General features: G+C 41.4%; 1 protein-coding gene across 1 annotated transcript in view; it reads left to right on the forward strand.

Annotated features, from left to right (window-relative positions):
- The window catches only part of DAPK1 (death associated protein kinase 1), a 643,597-nt gene that overhangs the window by 216,213 nt on the left and 407,395 nt on the right, over positions 1-19,989 (forward strand). The gene's annotated exons all lie outside the window — the stretch shown is intronic.

Below are 19,989 nucleotides of genomic sequence, written 5' to 3' on the forward strand. Positions count from 1 at the left end.
GAGCTGTAGGTGCAATGGGGAGAAGCATAGTAAAGAGCAAGATGAAGTAAGCTTGGACAAAAGAGGGAGAACAAGGAGAGAGAGAGAGAGAGAGAGAGAGAGAGAGAGAGAGAGAGAGAGAGAGATCTGACTCGAACCAGAAACACCAGGAAAGTGTACAGCCACTTTACACGTTTCCCATAACAAGCCTGTAAGGTAGACATCTTGAGAGGTAATGATGGCCCAAGGTCACACAGTAAATTCCTTGACTAAGCAGAGATTTGAACTTGGGATGTTTGTTGCAAATCCAGCAGTTTTAACATTATATTTGTACTGTCAGAAGAGTACAGTAGCCCCTCTTAATTCACGGGGATCTACTGCAAAATTCCCCCCCTTGAAAATGGCAACTCACAAATATACGAGTCCCACTGAAAATTATGGTGCATGTGTGGGGCTTTTATCCCTCCCTGCTTGTCCCTCCCATGAAGAGCAAGACCGCAGATTCTAAGTCTGCGAAAAGGGAGGGAAAAGTGTAGTTACTATAAGAAAGTAGTGCTGAGGTTGAAACATGATGATAGAAAAAAAATTGTAACAATTAATGTGTTGAATTTGCATAATTATAATCCATATTAATAATAAGCATAATTTCAATAATTTGCATAAGATGCAAATAAGATGCCAATATTTGGAAGGCTGGAATATGGCAATTCTAGTACAAGAGTCCTTCAGCGGAGTTCTTTCAGTGGCATTATCTCTGAAAAGGCCCATCTCCTCTTCACCAAATTGCTGTCAGTGGATAAGGTTTCTTTAATTCATAATTCTATAGGCTCATTCTTGATAGGATCAATCTACATTCTATAGGCTCTATATATTCATTATTCTGTAAACTCTACACTTATTTTGTATAGGCTATACAGTATTCTTATTTTTTTAGATTCACACACACACACACACACACACACACACACACCTCTATATGTCTGTAGGTTTTAGAATTGCACATGCTCCTGCTTGCACTGTTTGGGTTTTTTCTTGTTTTTCCTATGTGAATTCCTATGCTAATTTTTCTATGCTAATTTACAAACATACATACTTCTGCATATATAATATACTGTATATGGAATATAATATAGAAAAACTCCCAAGTATAGAAAAACATGTGACTTTATTTTTGGGTAGTCTGATTCAGTTTTCAAGCTGGTAGACAATCCATTACCTGTGTGCTTTATTAAACCCAGCACTGCCTGCATACTCTCCCTTACTATCATGGCCCCAATCCCTTTAAAATGCAGTATATGCTGGATGAACTATGTGAACACAAAAGTGATAGTGCTGTGGCAGGAGATGGAACTGTCAGGCAGGAAGAAGTCTGCTGCTTGCCAGGACCAGGACACCTCTAGACCTCTTCCACCCACGTACTGACACTCCTCCAGCCACTCCTGCACCCGTATGCAGTCTGCACTTTCAGGGGTTTTGTCTAAGTCTCTGGTCTGATTCAGAGTAAACTGACACTCCTTTTACTTGGGAGAATCAACCTAGAGCATGGATTTGAACCCGTGTTCACCAGTTTTGGCACCATGTGTCATCTAAATAGGCCAGAGCAGGAACACTGCTTTTCCTTTGTGTTGACACAGCCATATTTGCATGCTTCTTCTTTTTGAGCAACATGGAAGTTCAGCCAGGAAAATGAGTATATCAACTCCAAAGGCACATAAAATTTATTCCTTTAGTAATAATACTGATACAGATCTCTAGGGTTGGATCCAAAATAAGAGCTCTTCCAGGTGGGGTAAATGTTTTAGGTCGGAGGTTGCAGTATTTGTTGCTATAATTCTCGGGGTGTGTGAGAGTGCATTAAATCCCAAATAACATTTTTATCATCCTGGACTATTTCCTGGCAGTTCTTGGTACCAGCTGCAATGTTTTCCCCACCTTCCAGTAGACTTTGTTTTAATTCCAACACATAGTAGAACAAAAAAACTGTCCTTTGCTTCTCCTCCTTTCTTTTTAAAAATTTCTTATAATGCTATGGTGCATTAGTGAAATGGTACTTTTGCACTATAACTCTGTAACTAATTTTTTTTAAAAAAATGATGGGGAGAAACTTTTTCCTTCAATAAGATCACCTCAGCAAAATATCTTCCAGTTGTTGTTGTTGTTGTTGTTGTTGTTAAAAAGCCTTTGGAAGAGCCTGGGGCAGATCCAAGAAATCACTCTTTTAACTTGTTTTATTTTTTGCAGCTACAACTGTGGAGAACAGGGTTCAGTTCCCACTCAGCCATGAAACCCAGAGGGTGACAGGCAAGTCACATGCTCTCAGCCTCAGAGGAAGTCAAAGACAAACCTTCTCTGAACAAATCTTGCCAGGAAACCCCATGATAGGTTTGCCTTAGGGTCGCCATAAATCAGAAACAACTTGTAGGCTCACAACACACACATATAATCCTCAGCTCTCCTCAGGGCACAAAAGTGGTCCTCAGATCTGCCACAGTTACCCATTGTCTTACAGCAGTCACATTTTGTGATATTTACTACAAATCAGACATTTCTTGCCATGTTTCATGAAGTTAAAACCATGCTTTGTGTTCAGAGGAATAAAACTGTGTTTGAAGTGAAATTTGGTATGTATGTAGGCTACCTGGCATATTATTTACTCCTGATGACTCTAGAACAGCTTGTCCCAGAGAGAGAAGCAGTTATGTGAACAGATGTTTGAGTCTCTCAGGTCATTTAACACCTAACACAGAACCGAGTGAAGAGATTTCAGGCGACTTACACTTCCTGGGTATCCGTTTCACTAGTAATATTTAATTCAGTGCTACACTGTACCATGAAAACTTATGAAATAAGTGTTTGTTTCACAGATGAAATGCTTAAGTGGCATAGCTAATGAATTCTTTGATGGAATGTTGCTTGGCTTATTACTGTCCATAAAATCTCCACCAGATTCAGCAACAAAACTCTAAAACTCCATGAATGGGTTCTTTGCCTTTCTGAAAAAAGAGGAATGAGGCCTCCTTGGGCAGTTGTTGGGAGCCCGCAAACAGTATTTATTTTATTTTATTTTATTTTATTTTATTTATTTATTTATTTATTTATTTATTTATTTATTTATTTGGACTATAGCTTCCAGAATCTCACAGCCAGCAAGTCCTGGTTTTGCTGTTACTCCCCATCATCTTTGTTCTCAGCTTGTAGAGGCAGTTGTGCTTACTGCTGAATCCAAAAATAACATTCTTCTCTTTGGGTGCACATCTGAAATATGGGAATTGCTTTCATGTGGAGTGAGCCCCACAGCAAGAACACTGGTTGTATGCAATAGCTACCTCTCTGGACCTGACTTGATGGGTCTTCTCCCCAGAACTGGCCAGCTGGATTTCATGGAAAACTCAACACAAATAGCTTTGCTCATGCAGTCATGTTGGTTGCACCTGCTTCACTGTATACTGAGAGCCAGCATGGTGTGTAGAGGTTTAAGCACTGGATTAAGATAAAGGTTCAAATCCTAGTCTGGTCATGGAAATCTACTGGATGATCTTGGAGCAGTCACAGTCTCTCAGCTTCTAGAGAGGCAAATGTAAATCTTCTTTGAACAAATTTGGCCAAGAAAAACCCATGACAGTTTTGCCTTAGGGTCACCATAAGTTGTAAACAATTTGACAGGCACAGAACATCAACAACACTGTATAATGGCATCACTGTATATTAAAGGGGCTCTCAAGCTGCAGGATATCATATGAGGAAGACCTATATCTTGAAATTCTTCCTTCATTTTGGAACTGAGACTTTGTCCTCAGTCGCTAAAGTCCTAAACACACTGCAGAAATAAATCAGTTTGAGACCCTTTTAACTTCTCTAGCTTAATGCTAGGGAATTTTGGGAACTGTAGTTTTGTGAGATATTTAGCCTTCTCTGTCAGAGAGTGCCCCAGAAAACTACAATGCCCATAATTCCCTAGTACTGAAACAGGGCAGTTAAAGTAGTCCCAAACTGGATTATTTCTACAGTGTGTTTTGTACCTCACTATAAACAGTGGTTAAAGACCATTTTATTTGGTCCTTGCCCTTAAGATTCTGCTGCATTCTTTCTTAGGCCCGTTACAGACGGGCTCTTGAGGTGCCCCCATCACGTGCTAGGGGTTGGCCAGGGACCTAGCGTCCACACCGGCCTCACCCCTAGCACGTGACGGGACGTAATAATGGCGGCGCCCTATACACACAGGCGCCACCCTTATTACGTGTCGGACGCATAGCGTCCGCACGTCACGAGTGCGCCATTGGCGCCTCATGGCATCATAACCATGCCGCGGGAAGAAGCGCCATTTTGGGGCTTCTTTTTTGCTCCGCGTGGGAGCCGCACAGTTTGGCTGCTACGGCTCCCTCGCGGAGCAACCAGAAGCGCCGGCAGACCACCGCTTTTAGGCGGTCTGTAACACACCTTACTTTCTCACACCATCACCATCACCGCTACTATTACCACTAAATGGAAAGGTACACTCAGTGATATTTGTCTTCATTGCACTTAGGCCCCATTCAGACTGGCATCAGAAATCTGGAAGGAACTGGGCTGATTCGGATGCCCCTCCCCAGAATCTCTCCGTTAGCAAGTGCCCACTACAAAAAGAGGGGCATTTTAAATCGAATGCATTCTGTGCCTGCTGTGAAGGTGCCTGCTGTCAATCAAGCAATCGTCATGGTGACGTTTTTGCAGGGGCTTCAGAGGTGTCCTCCCCCCTCCTTTTTTTTTAAAGAGCCATGCACAAAATGCCCTGGTGTCAATTTTTTTAAAACCTCTTTTTTTTGTGTTGTGTGTATGTGTGGGCATTTGGGTCAGACTGCCCCTGTCCCCATTTTCAATCCCATGCAAGCTAATGCATCCCCCTCTCCTTGCCCCCCAGAATGCCTCTTACACATGAAATAATAATGATAATAATAATAATAATAATAATAATAATAATAATAATAATAATAAATTCCTCACCTCAGAAATGCCAGTAAAGGATGCAATTGCCACGCATTCCTTTTTTTTTTCACTTTTAAAAGCAATTCAGGGCTGCCTCTGAATTCAGTAGCAAAAGCATGTATCATTGCCTAATTGACAAGAGCAAAAAATGTAACATTCGCATTGTAGGATTGTAACATTTGCATTCGCAACATTTCCCCTTTGCTTGAAGAGAGCAGAGAAACCCCTTGCACAAGCTGCTAGCCCTGCTCTATCTGCCTCAAGAAAAAAAATCATGCACATATTTGGTCAAAAATAATTTTAAAAAAATATGAAAAGGGGGGGTGCCTGATGTGGGCTCCATTCGTGCCCTGCCTTTGACCTGACCTGACCTGACCCTTTTCCTCCTGCTAGAGGAGCTTTGCCATTGCCTTCCAGTGAGGCTGAGAGAGTGTGACCTGTCAGTTCCAACTAAAGTAGACCCATGGAATCAATTGGGAATAAAAGGGAAATGCAGCACAGGCATTTCTGTAGCATCCTCATATAACACAAATAATAATAATAATAATAATAATCCAGGAGCAAGAGGAAAGTAGAACAAGCAAGCACCCAAAAGATAATGCGCATAAGTTGTCAAAAGAGGCTGATTTCCCTACATGCCCCAGCTTGGATCCACAGCCCTACTTCCCTGGGCAATCCTCCTTCCTTCCGACCCTCTCCTCCCTTTCAGCTTTCTCCACCACCCCCACCTCCCTCTGACAATAATCCAGGCGCAAGAGGGAATGAAAGTAGAACAAGCAGCCTGATTTCCCTATATGCCCCAGCGTAGCCCCGCAACCCAATTCCCCCAGCTGCTTCATCCTCCTCCTCCTCCTGCTCCGTTTTAGGATCCCCTCCATGGCTCCCTTCCTCCCACAGCCCCTTTCTCCTCCTCCTCCTCTTCCTCCTTCTCCTTCATCACTTTCTCCACCCCCCACCTCTCTCTGACAGCCTTCTGCAACCCAAAAGTCACCCCTGATTTCCCCCTTTCTCCTGTCATCCTTTGCATCCAGCGATTCCCCCTTTTTTTGGCTCTTTCCTCCTCCTCCTCCCCCTCCCCCTCCCCCTCCCTTCTGATGATGGGAGGGAATGCTCTGACCTCTGCCCGCCCCCTGACCCTAATCCCTCCCTATTTTGCCCCAATCATGATCGAGGGCAAGTTCAAATTTGGCGCAACCTGAGTCTTTTGAGAAAAGATGCATTTTAGCCCGAATCTGGATACCTTGGGGTAAGGGGCATTTCCTTGTGCAAACCCCGAGATGGATTGTGACAGAATTGGGCCCAATATGAACTTCACGTGGAAGAATCGATTTCAAACCCGTTTTTTTCTGTAGTCTGAATGGCCCCTTAGTCAAGTTTCCCATGTCATTGCAAAACATATCTTCTAGACCAATTATATTCCTATAACTGTCCAGTGGTGTCCAGTGGTGTCACTAGATGGGGTGTAATGGTGTGGACTGCACCTGGTGACACCCCAGGGGGGGTGTCACTTGGTGGGGTAGTACACCCCAGGGGGAATGAGTGGCTGCCTTCTGAATCCTGCACAACCATGGCTGCACAGGACCCAGAAGGTAGAGGGGAGGTGGCTGCCTTCCGGGTCCCATGAGGCTATGGGGAGGTGTAACTCCATCTAGCACTGGCAAACTTATCTTCATACCCGGATTGGATTCAGCTGAAGTCTATTTTCCCTCATCCAATCCATTACCGACTTCAGGCAGTCATTCAGGGGGGAATAAAACAATCTTGCTGGAACATCAAGGCTATATGGAATAAAACAAGCTGCTAGAACATCAAGGCTATATGGAATAAAAATTTGCTGGAACATCAATAGGAATGGACACAACCTATTTTTTCTTGGGAAGGAATTCTACAACTAAGATACTGCTGAGATTACCAACACTCATAGGAAATAACTGCATGCAGTGTTAACATGCTGGTTGCCTTAGAAAATGCTATCATACTGGGCTGATACAACTACATGATGAGTTTATGCACTGTGGAAAGTGAGATCTGAATATTGAAGAGGAATACCAATGAAACAACTCCACAAGTTCCTGGTTGTTTCCCATCATGCATAGATTTTAGCATCCTGCATAGAGTTCATATGTATGGAGATTACATCTTTCACTATCTTATTTCAACAGGGCATGTAGTAGTTTTCTATGAGTGTTTATAAACCATGTTATGAGTTGTTGGAATTCCATTCAGGCCTGCATTTCTGTGGTTATTTCTCTTGGTTTAATTGTCCCAGTTTCTCTCTATTTCCACTTCCCCGCTTTGTCTTCAACTTACTTCAGTTGTTGCAAATGAAGTTCAAAATGCAAAAGTAGTTTGCACTCAACTCAGCGGGGGGGGGGGAGAAGAGGAGGGGAAAGAATCTTGCCCTTCTTCATAGACTGAGGCAAAAGCAAAATGCTGCAGTCTTTCCTAGATTGTATGTTCTTTCGCATTAATAACAATTGCCAACTTGTCTATACCTTGATGTTGCTTAGCCACACATATCCTGATCTAGCCTATAAAATGTTGCAGGATCTGTGTCAGGGGGTATAGTGGGCAAATAACCCCGACTGGCACAAGCCGATATGTATGCCTTTGTGGAGATTTGGGGGCAATTTTTCCTCCACTCCACTCTTAAAAACTAGGGTAGGGATCATGATGAGGCCCATGGGTCACATGAAGCTTTGAAGGCTGTTGTGGCTCCCAAAGCCCCTCCAGATAATTTCTTTCTTGAAAAACATCCAAGGCTGCATTTGCATTGCAGAAATAATGCAGTTGTGACACTGTTTTAATAGTAATGGCTCAATTCTATGGAATTCTGGGAGTTGTAGTTTTATGAGACATTTAGCCTTCTCTATTAGAGAGATCTAGAGCCACATCAAACTACAAATCCCATGACCCCATAACCAAGACAGTTAAACCAGTGTCAGACTGCATTATTTCTGCAGTATAGATGCAGTCCAAGAGAAATTCACCTCCAGAGGGTGCAAATCTCAAAATAAGACATGAACTCTTCCTCTTGGAACTTGTTTTAGTCTCTCTTCTGCCAAAAAAAAAAGCCCCACAGATCACTTGTTGTTTAGCAAAAGGGACTGGTACAGACAGTGGTGGAAAATTATCTTGGGAGCCTCCAAACCTCTGTCTTAGAAGAAGAGAACTTTGATCACATCCATTGTTTGAACATGCTCTTGAACATAGTGTTGCTATATCATCTAGATACCAAGATTTCCCCCATATTCTAGACATGCCACCTGGTGTTCATTTGGGTCATCCTTTGGTCAAATTTCAAGCTTTCATTTTTTAAAAAGAAAGCCCCTAGCCCTTGTAAAAGCCAAAATATAAAGCAAAACATGGAAGCATTATTCTTTCAAACTATTCTGCAAGAAACACATCCATAAGGAAAATTCAGACATAAGAGAAATGAAAGCAGCTGAGTGCAAGAAGCAAGCAAAAGAAACATTGCAAGGATGTGGGGTAAGATGAGGGAGGGATTAAAGGGATGGGAGAGCAAGTGGTGTGAGTGAAGATGCATAAGAAGCAAGCAAGGATTGTATTGCGGTGACATAAAGTGAGGTAGAGAGTAAAAGAGATGGGAGAGTGAGTGGTGCAGGCAAGTGCAAGGTGAGGCACGGTAGATAGTAGTAGACATAGGAGAGTGAGCAATATAAGCAGTGGTGCAAAAGAAACAAGTGAAGGGTTCATCACAATGATGCAAAGTGAAGTATGGGAGGCAGTAGGGGAGACAGAAGAGTGATTGGTGTCCTCTGAACAAAACTTGCCAATAAAACCCCATGATAGGCCTACCTATCTTCTGCCATGTTTCCAGCTAACTTCCCTATCCATCTACCTTGGTGTTTTTCTGAATCCAATCGCTGTTTTGGTTACTCAAAAATTAAAGCCATCAGTCATTCTGGAATCCCACTGTTGATTCTTGGGAAGACCATACGTTCTTTGTTGCAGTGCAAGATAGCACACCCCTTGTGGCTAGGATCTCAGATATAAATATCAGTTCCAAATACTAGCTTCCTTGAACATAGAGAGTACAGTGTGCCCAGAGAGACCCTGCTGCTCACTGTGTCTCCCTCAGATCCTGTCTGAGCCACATCTCGGTCTACATGGTCAGCTCTCCAGGACAGGTAAATATTAGCCCTTCTATGCCCCTAAAACTCTGCTGTCCAATTTCCATATGTCTAATTTGGTCAGCTCTAGATGGTGTTTGTTTGACTGTACACTTGCATATTTCAAAATAAAAATGTTATTATCCACCCAACTTGGAGTCCTCCTCAGTAAGTACTGGTGAAAACAGGTGGAAATGATCCTCAGGTTACCCAGCCTCTTGCAAGTTTCTTTGAGCTAAGCAAATTACCCCATTATTTAAAGTAGAAGCTGACACAGTTGGTGGGGGGGCCCTAGTCCCTCCACCTTTTTGGGTAACAGATATTTGAACTTGGGTCACTCTGGTCCAAATCCAGCAATTTATTACTCTACAGGTTCTTTCGGGTCAGTTGTAACTTTAAACATTGTATTAAACTAGAAACATAGTAGGAGAAAAAAGAAACAATTCATGTGTCTGACCTGAATAATTAGAATGCAAATTAGATAAATGTGCATAATATTTTAGAAGTATATAGATTAGAATTATGCAAACTGGAATTAATAAATTAAAACAATGTGTATGATATACAAATTAGATGGATGAGTTTGAGGAAGTGGAATATGGCAACCCTACTTACATCTAAATTAAGAAGTAGGCCAAGTACGAAAAACAAAGAGGAACAAGTCTTATAAGAGCTTTTGAGTACTTTTTACTTGAACAGTAACCCCTTAAGATACACAGAAAATTGCTCAGGGAATAGAGGGAAGTTCCAAAAGTGGTTTGTGGTGCAGGATGCCACTCAAAGAAATGAAAGATTTATACATTCCAGCAGGAGAGTGAAAACCCCTGGGCTATTTTGAATCCATCCACAATTTCTACTATTTCAGTCACTTATCCCAGAAATTTAATAGATGTGTTTACTAAAGACCTTCCTGAGAGGTGAGCTTCGGATCAGTTTGTGAACGGCCTTCCTTGACAACTTTGAAATTAACAGAGTCTTAATGCAATTGATTGTTTGGTTTAAATTACAACAGGGAGACTCCCTTTCATGTTTCTCCACAGCCAGGGAAAATTAACACCAATGCTTACAGGCACTGAGAAATTGCAAGGTCATATAAATGAATGGCACAGGGCATTGAACTTTAATTATCATTGCTATTTTTATTTTTAAAATCTCATTAAAAATGATCTTAAACAAATTAACTTTGGTATTCTCAGTGACAAGGGCAGAAAAGAAGGGGCTAGATGTGCAGTCCTAGGAAGGCGAAAGGCTCAGTCCACAAGTCAGTATTCCTGTAGAGCAATCTGCAATTATTTCATTAGGCCCTAATGATTAGAAGTTGTATGGGAGTCTTTCTGAGATCACACTCTAGCAAGTTGGTATTATTTACCGTATATACTCACCTAGAAGTCGACCTCATGTATAGTCAAGGGCAAGTTTTAGGGCCAAAATTATGGATTTTAATATGACCCATGGATAAGTCGAGAATAAAATCTAGGGGCATGCAACAAAGTATCTAAAGGATGATGCAAAGGAAAACAATGCCAAAGAACTTACACAATTCTAGCAGGCATAACTGTGCTAAAAATAAAGGCTGGATGAATGAAAGAATTGAGGGAAGCTAGTGATTACAGTGTTGCTTTTCACCAGGAGATGGTTCCTTTTTATAAAATAAGAGTTAAAGTACAATACTTACAGTACTTATATTGACCTGTGGATAAGTCGACTCAGGTTTTTTGGATCAATTTTTTACTAAAATTTCTAGACTTATACATGAATATATACAGTATGCACAACATTTTCATCAGTTGGGTCACAGCTTCCCTGACCTAGCACCTTCCAGATAAATTGAACTACATTTCCCATCAGCCCTAGCAGGCTGGAGATGATGGGAATTGTGGTCCAATGCATCTGGAGGGTGCAAGTTTGAAGAAATAATTTTTGGATACAGATATAGATATATAAGCTGCATCCACACTTCAGAAATAATTCACTTTGATTTCACTCTAACATTCATGGCTCAGTGCTATGGAATTCTGGGAATTGTTGTTTTGTGAGAAATTTAGCTTTCTCTATCAGAGAGCTCCGCTGCCACAACAAACTACAAACCCCAAGATTCCATAGCATTGAGCCAGGGCTGTTAGATGTTGTGTCAAACTGGATTATTTCTGCAGTGATGACACAGCCTTAGATATAGATATAGATTAGATAAAGATAGATAGATAGATAGATATCAAAAGAGAGAGCCAGAGCGTAGTGGTTTGAATTTTGGACTTGGAAGGGTACTGGAAGACTTGGGTTTGGATCTCACTTAGCTGGAAACCCACTGGGTGACCTTGGGCAAGTTACACACTCTCAGCCTCAGAAGAAGGAATTGGCGACTCCCCCTCTGAACATGTTCACTTTGGAGTTACCATAAGTCAAAAATAACCTGAAGACACAAAAAACATATTTTTCACCCTAAAGGGCTGACAAAGCTAGCTTGCCTGACATGGCCTTTTAAATGTTTCCCCTCTGCACTAATTACATTTTATAAGTGTGGTTTTAAGACTTCTAAAACTTTCTGCAGCCTATAAAAAGAAAAGGAGTATAGAAAGATTTTTCTTTTGTTTTTAGTGCTTAGATCACAGAAAAGATCTCAGCTTTCATGAGTGTCTGAAACATTAACGCCTCATATTTCTCAAGGTTTTTTCCTTCTTTTCTTTTTCTAAACATAAATGCAGAAGAATGTTCAAGTCTCCCTATCCCCCTCATCCTAGCCATTCAAACCGAGTCAGTGTAATTGGATTTTGCACTTTGATTCGCAAGGTAGGGTCCCCCTGCAATCCAATATCCTTGGTGGACAAGGGGGTTGAATGCAAAACCCAATGGCCTTGCAACCAAAGCAACATGAACAACCACAACAACCACCATCATGGAAGGCCAAACATTTTTCAAGGTATTGGGTCTCCACATTCTTCAGCTAAGGGACCCCCGATTTCAATGTACCCTGAAAAGGGTGATTAATATAAAGTGAGTGGAGTCTGTTTCTTTAAGACAAGCTCATAAATCGTGAAAGATCACCACTTCTTTTCAAAAGGCTCTCCACGGTCTGAGTTTCCCTTCTGGGTCAGTAAAGGCATTGAAGTTTTAATGGCATGCCATGGCAGATTACACGATACAGCTGTCCCGGCACCGTGAAAATTAAGTTATGCCCCGTGTCAGCAAGGGTTTCCCCCCCTTTACTTTCCCTCCCTTCCCCCTTCTCTCTTTCTATCTCTTTTTCTTTCTCCCCCCTCTCCCCCTTCTTCATTCTCTTTTCTACTGGGAAGTGCACATCCGAGGAGGAGTTTGGGAGCCTGGCGGGAGCTGTTCCTTGCTGCTTCTGCTGTCAGGCCTCAGCTATTGAATATTAGTAAATGGAGCTGATGGGGCCTTAGTGTAGAATCATCAAAATGGAGGCTTTTGTTCTTTCTCCCTCAGCAAAGCCAGGACACAAAAATCACTCTTCTCCCTCCTTTAAAGCGCACCCCTGTTATGCTGCCTCCTGGTTCTCCCCCTCCTTTTTTCACTCACTGACCGCTCCAGCTAATTTACCTTCAAGCCCTGGGTCTCGGTTATAGAAACAAAGAATTGAAGGCAATTTTGAGATTTGTAATGAAATTTCACTGAGATCCTTCTCTGTCTTAAAATAATGTAAGTTTCTTGACTCAAGATAGGTTTTGCTCATATTCACAGGGATTCAAGGGCTCATTCTTCATCTAACACATTTTAATTGCTTCAGGGAGCAATGGTATGTCAATTTTCCTGGAAGGAAAGTTCATGTAGGCTGCCTCCACACTGCAGAAATAATCTGGTTTGACACCACTTTAACTGCCATGGCTGAATGCTATGGAATTCTGGGAACTGTAGTCTGTGGAGGCACCAGAGCTTTGCAAACTACAAAATAGGAAAGTCTTTCTGGATATATGCTATTGTGCTATTGTGTATCTTTCTGAATGTTTGTTGTTGTGAAACTCTTATTGATCATGCCTGTTCTCAGAATACAAGTCTCCTTCTTGAATCCACACTCTCCAACACTTCACAGGTAAAAACTGGCAAACATGGGGCCAAGAAACATCAGAGGTGACATCTGCACTACAGAAATAATGCAATTTGACAGTGTTTTAACTGCCATGGTTCAATGCTATGGAATTCTAGGATTTGTAGTTTGTTGTGGCACCAGAGTGCTCTGACAGAGAAGGCTAAATATTTCACAAAACTACAAATACTAGAATTCCAAAGCATTGATCCATGACAGTTAAAGCAGTGTCAAAGAGCATTATTTCTGCAGTGCAAATTAGACCAACGTCTTGTCAAGATAGCAAGAGCTGTTAATATGGAAGAACAAGCAAGCTAGGAGAGACTGCAGCGGTTATTAGCCAAAGACATCCCTCTGCTATTATAGGATCTCCTGAGGATGTGGCAATAGCTATGACAAGCAAGCATCTCCCAACTATTTCTTTCCTTGCTTCTAGACATGACAGGACCAGCTTTGTCATGAAACAATTTTGATGTCAAGAAAATGAATCAAATGCTTTGATGTCGTTTATTCTTTTTGTTACTGTTGGGGAAGAGAGGTGTTGCTTCCATGATTTTCTCTTTGCAGGAAAATCCAGAAAAATGTCTTGGTCAGGGAAAACAGCACAGTAGTGAGGAAAGAGACTGTGCCACTTTAATTTACTTTGAATATAGATTTACCCTCTAATATCGAACTCAGATTATTTTCCAGGGCAATTAATCACAAATAATGTTTGGTTCTTCCAAAGTACCAACACAGATGGTAGAATAATAGCCAAATGCTTTGGAATGAAAGAGGTTGGTGAGACTGACTTTTTTCCACTGATACCTGACCAGACACATATTAGACACTACCCAGGAATCATATGATCCAAAGTCTGATTTTTCTTGGATGTTGCAAGTTAGAGCAGAAAGGCAGTAAATGGAAGGAATTGTGTCATTCTCTCCCTCCTTTCAGGGAAAAAAAGGACACGAGGAAGAGAATGTGCTTCAACCAGAGATGGGCAAAGTGTGACCCACAGGGTTTGTTTGCCTCAAAGGCTTTCTAGGAGATGTGGGGGAATTTCCACTACATTTCCCACCCATGCCATTTTAGGGCCAAGAGGGGCATTTTCTAAAATGAGAAGTAAACTGGAAATTATTTCCAATTACTTTTTGTTTTAATGGGTTCCCCTAGGCCTGTAGAGGATCAGGGTGGTCAAAAATACATGACAAAAATACATTCAACTGCCCTAGAGATTATTTGAGGGCAATTTTAACATTTAATTCTATTTTTAATTTTTTTACAGCCCTCCTAGCCACCCTCCCACAGTTGCCCACCCCTATCTTGAACAAATACCAAGTGAAAGGTTGATAAGATCTTCCCTTATCATTGCTGTTTCAAATTGATTCTGACTTCTAGCAAGCCTATCCTTCAGAGGAGGTTTGCCATTGCTTTCCTCTAAGGCTGAGAGAGTGTGACTTGCCCAAGATCATCCAGTGGATTTTCATGGCTGAGTAGAGATTTGACTCCTTGTTTCCCAGTGACCCAATCCAACAATCACACCACTGCACCTTCACGATACCTGCTGATGTATGGTGACCCCATGAATTTCATATGGTTTTGTTAGGCAAAAAATACACAGAGGTGGATTCCATTGACTTCCTCTGAATATAGTCTACAGCTCCTGGTACTTCTACTTCTTCTGAGGTATTTAAACAGAGGCTGGATGGTGATCTGATGGGGTGCATGGCAAGGGATTGGGCTGGATGGCGCTTGAGGTCTCTTCCAACTCACACTATGCTCTTAAAGAGGTACTATTCCAGTGTGACTCCTCTAGCAGCCTCCTGTTGCATGCTGGGATTGGCAGTTTTAAGGAGGCTGAACTTCTCTGCCTGAGAAATTCTAAATACCCTCCTTAAACTGCCAATCCCAGCATTCAACAGGAGGCAGCTAGAGGAGTCACACTGGATAGTACCTCTTTAAGCATAGTGTGATAAGGGCCTATGATTCTATACTTCCTGGCTGTCTCCATTCCAACTGCTAACCCACCTTGATTTCTGAGGTCAGATGGGGTCTTTTAGCCTGAACTCTTCTCAAATTCATTTCTCTTTTTTTAAAATCTGGAGACTGCCAATTTGTGTCTTGCATAACAGCATCTGGCCAAAAACACCTGGTTAGTTAAAACTAGGTCAAGATATTTTGTTGCCTGAAATGTGGACAAGTGCATCCTTCCACATCTCAGATATAGACACTGAAGTTTATCGCACGGGGCTTAAACCGCTCCCCAGCGCATGCTAACGGGAGCGAGCGGGGGGGCAAGGAATGCGATGGGACCGGATGGGGCCCAGAACGCGACTTTATCGCACGGGGGGGACGCCGCCGCTGCCGCCGTGCATTCCCATTGCATCCCAATTTGGTTCCAGAGGGCGCCATTTCTGGGAACTGTTTCAAAGCGTCCCCAGAAATGGCGCCCTCTGGAACCGAATTGGGACGCATGGGAATGCGCGGCGGCAGCGGTGGCGTCCCCCCATGCGATAATTCTGGGCCCCATCCAGAGCCCATCGCATTCCTTGCGCGCCCCCGCTCGCCCCCGTTAGAACGCGCTGGGGAGCAGTTTAAGCCCCGTGCGATAAACTTCACTGACTAGAATCTTTGACAATGAGATTGTTGGCAATGAGATTGTACCTCGGGGAGCAAGCTACCACAGCTAGTTCATAAGAGGTTTGAGTTATAGTGGACAGTCCTCTGTTTGAAGGGCTGTAAGAAGGCATTTGAAAGTGTCTAATATTTCAAGAACTGTATTTTGTACAGCCAGTTTAAAGATAAAACATAAGAATGGGGAGCAGGAGCCTTGCAATTGTATTACCTCTGTTCTCCCATTTCCTTTGGAAGCTAAAAATGTTTTGGAAGACATGGGAGGGGGCTTTGTTTTTTCACATTTTGGACCATTTTCATAACTTTAAAATATGAATCACCTCAAAGTTATTTAAGAATAAGAGAAAGGTAACAAATAATATCATGAGCATGAATGGGTGCTGGGAAATTGTGGAATGAGTAATAATGGCAATTCTTTTGATAAGTAACTTGCCAGCCTCTGCTTCAGGTTCCTGAATTACAAGGGTAATCATATGCCCTCCCCCACTCTAATGGTGGAAAAGCTTATTAGTGTCATATCAGCTTTGGTTCTCAGCCATTCCTCTTTTGTCCTACTACAAGTAGGCCATATAGTCTATATCCATGGGAAGATCTTTCCAGACTGACAGTGGAAAAATAAAACCAAATAGCATACTTTAAAATAAAACAGCAAACCTTATTAAAATGAATGACTTCTGGTAGAAGTTGCTCATAGAGCTGCACTGGAGAACCTGGAGATTCCTAGAGAGAAAAATTCTGTAGGCATTTCTAGGTCTTACACCATAACTCTATAGTCACCTTCCACCAGAAGGATACCATAGAACTGTGCTGGAAGACCTTGACAATTCCTAGACTTTTTTGGACATAGATAAGTGAAACTGAGAGTACCAGTTCTGCAGATACAGGAGTCATACTGTATAGTGTTTAAATGTGAAATATTACTTTCAAACGTCAAAACTCATCCTTTGAAAAAAAGTTTGGTCTAATCAGGAGTGTGAAACACGTTCTTTAGATATTTTTGGTTTATTCCTATCATAATTGTTGGTGATATACTGTGGGAGTTAGTCCAACAACTTCTGGAGACCACACAGTCTCTATCCCTGGTCTAGTCTGGGGGGCCAAAGTTGTAGAGATAGTGGTTTTTAAAATAATTGTTACTACATTTTTTGTTTTGTTTTATTAGATCGCTTAGTTCTGTGTTTCTCTGTATTTCCTATAGCTCTATATTATCCTCCAAATGTGTGTGTGTGTGTGTGTGTGTCTTCAAATCACCTGCTGAATTATGATGACCCCACAAATTTCACAGGGTTTTCTTAGGCAAAGAATACTCAGATGTGGTTTTGCTAGTACCTTCCTCTAAAATCTGAGGTACAGTGCCTGGTATTTATTGGCAATCTCCCATCCAAGTACTAAACAGGGCTGTCCCTACTTAGCTTCCAAGTTCAGATGGGATCAGGTGCCTTTAGGATATTGAGGCACTAAAACATTATTTTATTTATTTAACTTTGTGCTTGAATAACATAAACCACTGAGAATCTTACTGTTAGACATTCATTTCGCTAGCAGACAAAATTATGTCTTTACAGCATTTTAAACACTAACATAAAATAATAAATAAATAAAATCTCAAGAGATTATATACACTAGCTTTCCTCTCATCATAGGTACATTTTTGAAGTCTTGGAGGACTGCCAGCTGCAATTGCCACAAACTAAACATGGCTTTATGTTTTCTCACTGATGCTTTTATTCCTCATTCTTGCCTTTCTGCTCCTGACTAATTTCTTGATCCCATTTCATGGGTCACAGAACAACATACCAACCACTTAGTAGACATACTTACCTACTTTGTGGATATATATATATATATATATATAGAGAGAGAGAGAGAGAGAGAGAGGGTGTGAATGTGATGTCATCAAACATACCAGAATGCAGGGGTATTCCAAGAAACTGCAGGCAAATATGTGGCTGATCATTATCATAAGAGCAGATTTTCCAACTTTGTTTTTGTGCTTGCAATTTTGTCTCTCCATAGATTATATTGCAATATGTTATAACTGAGAAGAGGAAAACTTACTGTCTATGATAAGTTACAAAAGCCTGACTTCTTTAAATCTTAATATTAAATAAACATAAACAAACACAAATATGTTCTCCAGATGAGAAACAAAACGGGGACAAAGATTTGTAAAGTACACCTGTTTAGTGTTATATAAGAAGTTGAAAGAGAGGGTGGAAGTAAGCCTGTACCAATTATTTTTAAACAGTTTGTCAAAGAAAATGTGGTGAAAATGAAAATTGTGTTTATTTTTGTAGATGCACTTATACTCACATGCAAGGGTATGTACTAGGGGGAGGTTGGGGGAGGTTTGAGAAATACTAATCCTCTAGCTCTCAGGACCTATAGATTTAGACTCCATCTGGTGTAACTGGATTAGGAATCTTTTCTCATTTCAAAGGTTTGATCTCAACAAGGGTTTGATGGTGATGAAATCAAAGTGGCAGCTTGGATTGGAAAACAATTTGATCTGGAATTCCCTAGAATCCAGGCTTGAGGAACTTGGTAGCAGTGATTATGAACTGCACATATATAAGGAACTGATTGTACTTGAGAAAACATTATGGCCATTATATGCCATGACCAGTTTTGCTGTGAGTTGTTATACAGCTGGAAACACTAATTAGGTCCCCTTGCTCAATCAGCTTCTTCAGTAATCTTCAGTACCTCTCTAAAGTCTATGTACTAGAAAAATGATTAATTAACCTTGAAAGAGATACTGTACTGGCACAAACTTACATCTGTCATGATTAATATGACGTATGCTGTTATGAAATTCAGATGCCATAGATACTTCATTAGAATTGCATAGACCTTTTCCATTTCAGATATTTCAGGATCTTTCTCTGAAATTTGATGTTTTCTGACACTGAGTCTAGAAACAATTATATCTAAATAATATACAACACTTTGGTCCAATGTCAGTGTAAAAATTGGTTATCATAAGAGAAGGAAATTCATGCAAAAAGACTTTACTTTGCCTCCCCCCCCTTGTTTCTTCCTACAACTCCTCTCCCACGCTCCTCTCTGCTTGAGAAAACTCTCCTGTATAGCATGGAGAGTTGGAAGTATCATCTGTCCCACTTTTAAAAGGACAGTTTTCTGTCTGAAGGCATTCTCTGTTTGAAGTACTGCTCAGTTCAAGTCCATTTAAGGATTTTTAAAAAAATCACTAAGGAAGGAGAACTGGGGGCCTTGAAATTGCCCATCAACACTCAGCAATGCTAGGGTATCCAGTCTCTTGTTTTCATAGGTCATCTCCAGTCAGGAGATGAGGTTGCAAATTATCCAGTTTCCAATGAGTTTATTGCACTGCCCTTTCCCGTCCTTTCCTCCCGAGCTAGGTGTGGGATGAAAGCTTTTGAACATGGATTGTATCACACACCTACTTCCGTGCCCAGGCAGGAAGCATCCTGTATCAATCATGGCATTCTATACCCAATCAGGATTTCTCCTGCACTTTTGGAAAGAATAGGAATAGGTGTGAAATAAATCCCTTTTTAAAAGGAGGAAAGAATGGGAAAAAGTAGTGTGATAAACTCCAGTTCCAAGAATGCTAGAAGGCACTGGCTGCAGATCTCTAGCTCAACAAGCAAATTAAGAAAGTTGCAAAAACTTTCTAAGAGCGTATGTATTTTTACATAGCTGCCTCCTTCTTTTCCAGTTGTTGTGGTGCCAGGACTCACTCTGCACTCTGCTTTGCTTCTGGCTAGAAGCAAGTAGGCTAGAACAAAATCATAGAATCATAGAGTTGGAAGAAACTACAAGGGCCATCCAGTCCAATCCCCTGCCATGCAGGAATACATAGTTAAAGCACTCCTGACAGATGGCCATCTAGCCACTGTTTAAAAACCACCAAAGGAGACTCCACCACACTCCAGTGACACATATTCCACTGTCGAACAGCTCTTACCATCAAGCTCTTCCTAATATTTAGGTAGAATCTTTTTTTCTGTAGTTTGAATCCATTGCTCTGTGTTCTAGAGCAGCAGAAACAAATTTGCTCCATCCTCAACATGACATCCCTTTAAATATTTGGTCTACCATGTCACCCCTTAACCTTCTATTCCCAAGTTAAACTTACCCAGCTCCCTAAGCTTCTCGTCATAGGGCATGAATTCCAGACCTTTCACCATTTTGGTCATCCTTCTCTGGACACACTCCAGCATGTCAACTTGAATTCTTCTTGACTTGTGTTGTTCAGAACACAGAATTCCAGGT

This window comes from Sceloporus undulatus, chromosome 2 (assembly GCF_019175285.1).
Source record: "Sceloporus undulatus isolate JIND9_A2432 ecotype Alabama chromosome 2, SceUnd_v1.1, whole genome shotgun sequence".
NCBI lineage: Eukaryota > Metazoa > Chordata > Lepidosauria > Squamata > Phrynosomatidae > Sceloporus > Sceloporus undulatus.